This window comes from Schistocerca gregaria, chromosome 3 (genome assembly GCF_023897955.1).
Source record: "Schistocerca gregaria isolate iqSchGreg1 chromosome 3, iqSchGreg1.2, whole genome shotgun sequence".
Classification (NCBI taxonomy): Eukaryota; Metazoa; Arthropoda; class Insecta; order Orthoptera; family Acrididae; genus Schistocerca; species Schistocerca gregaria.
In genome coordinates this window covers 890,061,637-890,065,052 of record NC_064922.1, presented here as the reverse complement: position 1 = coordinate 890,065,052, position 3,416 = coordinate 890,061,637, and the positions used below count along the sequence as shown (strand labels likewise).

General features: G+C 49.2%; 1 non-coding gene across 1 annotated transcript; it reads right to left on the bottom strand.

Annotated features, from left to right (window-relative positions):
- Nucleotides 1-649: 649 nt before the first annotated feature.
- On the bottom strand, nucleotides 650-724 carry Trnas-cga (transfer RNA serine (anticodon CGA)). The gene has a single exon. It is a non-coding gene; the product is annotated as a tRNA-Ser (tRNA).
- Between the last annotated feature and the right edge of the window lie 2,692 nt (nucleotides 725-3,416).

Sequence of the window (3,416 nt, the reverse complement as noted above, 5' to 3'; positions counted from 1 at the left end):
TGCAGCGGAGTGTGCGCTGATATGAAACTTCCTGGCAGATTAAAACTGTGTGCCCGACCGAGACTCGAACTCGGGACCTTTGCCTTTCGCGGGCAAGTGCTCTACCAACTGAGCTACCGAAGCACGACTCACGTCCGGTACTCACAGCTTTACTTCTGCCAGTATCCGTCTCCTACCTTCCAAACTTTACAGAAGCTCTTCTGCGAACCTTGCAGAACTAGCACTCCTGAAAGAAAGGATACTGCGGAGACATGGCTTAGCCACAGCCTGGGGGATGTTTCCAGAATGAGATTTTCACTCTGCAGCGGAGTGTGCGCTGATATGAAACTTCCTGGCAGATTAAAACTGTGTGCCCGACCGAGACTCGAACTCGGGACCTTTGCCTTTCGCGGGCAAGTGCTCTACCAACTGAGCTACCGAAGCACGACTCACGTCCGGTACTCACAGCTTTACTTCTGCCAGTATCCGTCTCCTACCTTCCAAACTTTACAGAAGCCCTTCGGCGAATCTTGCAGAACTAGCACTCCTGAAAGAAAGGATACTGCGGAGACATGGCTTAGCCACAGCCTGGGGGATGTTTCCAGAATGAGATTTTCACTCTGCAGCGGAGTGTGCGCTGATATGAAACTTCCTGGCAGATTAAAACTGTATGCCCGACCGAGACTCGAACTCGGGACCTTTGCCTTTCGCGGGCAAGTGCTCTACCAACTGAGCTACCGAAGCACGACTCACGTCCGGTACTCACAGCTTTACTTCTGCCAGTATCCGTCTCCTACCTTCCAAACTTTACAGAAGCTCTTCTGCGAACTTTGCAGAACTAGCACTCCTGAAAGAAAGGATACTGCGGAGACATGGCTTAGCCACAGCCTGGGGGATGTTTCCAGAATGAGATTTTCACTCTGCAGCGGAGTGTGCGCTGATATGAAACTTCCTGGCAGATTAAAACTGTGTGCCCGACCGAGACTCGAACTCGGGACCTTTGCCTTTCGCGGGCAAGTGCTCTACCAACTGAGCTACCGAAGCACGACTCACGTCCGGTACTCACAGCTTTACTTCTGCCAGTATCCGTCTCCTACCTTCCAAACTTTACAGAAGCTCTTCTGCGAACCTTGCAGAACTAGCACTCCTGAAAGAAAGGATACTGCGGAGACATGGCTTAGCCACAGCCTGGGGGATGTTTCCAGAATGAGATTTTCACTCTGCAGCGGAGTGTGCGCTGATATGAAACTTCCTGGCAGATTAAAACTGTGTGCCCGACCGAGACTCGAACTCGGGACCTTTGCCTTTCGCGGGCAAGTGCTCTACCAACTGAGCTACCGAAGCACGACTCACGTCCGGTACTCACAGCTTTACTTCTGCCAGTATCCGTCTCCTACCTTCCAAACTTTACAGAAGCTCTTCTGCGAACCTTGCAGAACTAGCACTCCTGAAAGAAAGGATACTGCGGAGACATGGCTTAGCCACAGCCTGGGGGATGTTTCCAGAATGAGATTTTCACTCTGCAGCGGTGTGTGCGCTGATATGAAACTTCCTGGCAGATTAAAACTGTGTGCCCGACCGAGACTCGAACTCGGGACCTTTGCCTTTCGCGGACAAGTGCTCTACCAACTGAGCTACCGAAGCACGACTCACGTCCGGTACTCACTGGCAGAAGTAAAGCTGTGAGTACCGGACGTGAGTCGTGCTTCGGTAGCTCAGTTGGTAGAGCACTTGCCCGCGAAAGGCAAAGGTCCCGAGTTCGAGTCTCGGTCGGGCACACATTTTTAATCCGCCAGGAAGTTTCATATCAGCGCACACTCCGCTGCAGAGTGAAAATCTCATTCTGGAAACATCCCCCAGGCTGTGGCTAAGCCATGTCTCCGCAGTATCCTTTCTTTCAGGAGTGCTAGTTCTGCAAGGTTCGCAGAAGAGCTTCTGTAAAGTTTGGAAGGTAGGAGACGGATACTGGCAGAAGTAAAGCTGTGAGTACCGGACGTGAGTCGTGCTTCGGTAGCTCAGTTGGTAGAGCACTTGCCCGCGAATGGCAAAGGTCCCGAGTTCGAGTCTCGGTCGGGCACACACTTTTAATCTGCCAGGAAGTTTCAATGGAGTGTTCCTTTGGAAGACACAGAGCGGTCTTCAGAGCTCGTTTCTGGACCTTTTTCAGCATTACGATGAGTGAAGCTGCGGCCTTACTCCATACCACAGCTGCGTACTCTTTACAGTACGGACCAGTGTTAGGTAGACCGGGATGCCGTGTTGCTGCGGCAGCATCGACTGAGGATTCAGCGTCTACATCTACATGACTACTCTGCAATTCTCATTTAAGTGCTTGGCAGAGGGTTCATCGAACCACAATCATACTATCTCTCTACTATTCCACTCCCGAACAGCGAGCGGGAAAAACGAACACCTAAACCTTTCTGTTCGAGCTCTGATTTCTCTTATTTTATTTTGATGATCATTCCTACCTATGTAGGTTGGGCTCAACAAAATATTTTCGCATTCGGAAGAGAAAGTTGGTGACTGAAATTTCGTAAAAAGGTCTCGCCGCGACGAAAAACGTCTATGCTGTAATGACTTCCATCCCAACTCGTGTATCATATCTGCCACACTCTCTCCCCTATAACGTGATAATACAAAACGAGCTGCCCTTTTTTGCACCCTTTCGATGTCCTCCGTCAATCCCACCTGGTAAGGATCCCACACCGCGCAGCAATATTCTAACAGAGGACGAACGAGTGTAATGGACTTGTTGCATCTTCTAAGTGTCCTGCCAATGAAACGCAACCTTTGGCTCGCCTTCCCGACAATATTATCTATGTGGTCCTTCCAACTGAAGTTGTTCGTAATTTTAACACCCAGGTACTTAGTTGAATTGACAGCCTTGAGAATTGTACTATTTATCGAGTAATCGAATTCCAACGGATTTCTTTTGGAACTCATATGGATCATCTCACACTTTTCGTTATTTAGCGTCAACTGCCACCTGACACACCATACAGCAATCTTTTCTAAATCGCTTTGCAACTGATACTGGTCTTCGGATGACCTTACTAGACGGTAAATTACAGCATCATCTGCGAACAGTCTAAGAGAACTGCTCAGATTGTCACCCAGGTCATGTATATAGATCAGGAACAGTAGAGGTCCCAGGACGCTTCGCTGGGGAACACCTGATATCACTTCAGTTTTACTCGATGATTTGCCGTCTATTACTACGAACTGCGACCTTCCTGATAGGAAATCACGAATCCAGTCGCACAACTGAGACGATACCCCATAGCTCCGCAGCTTGATTACAAGTAGCTTATGAGGAACGGTGTCAAAAGCTTTCCGGAAATCTAGAAATACGGAATCAACTTGAGATCCTCTGTTGATAGCGGCCATTACTTCGTGCGAATAAAGAGCTAGCTGCGTTGCACAAGAGGGATGTT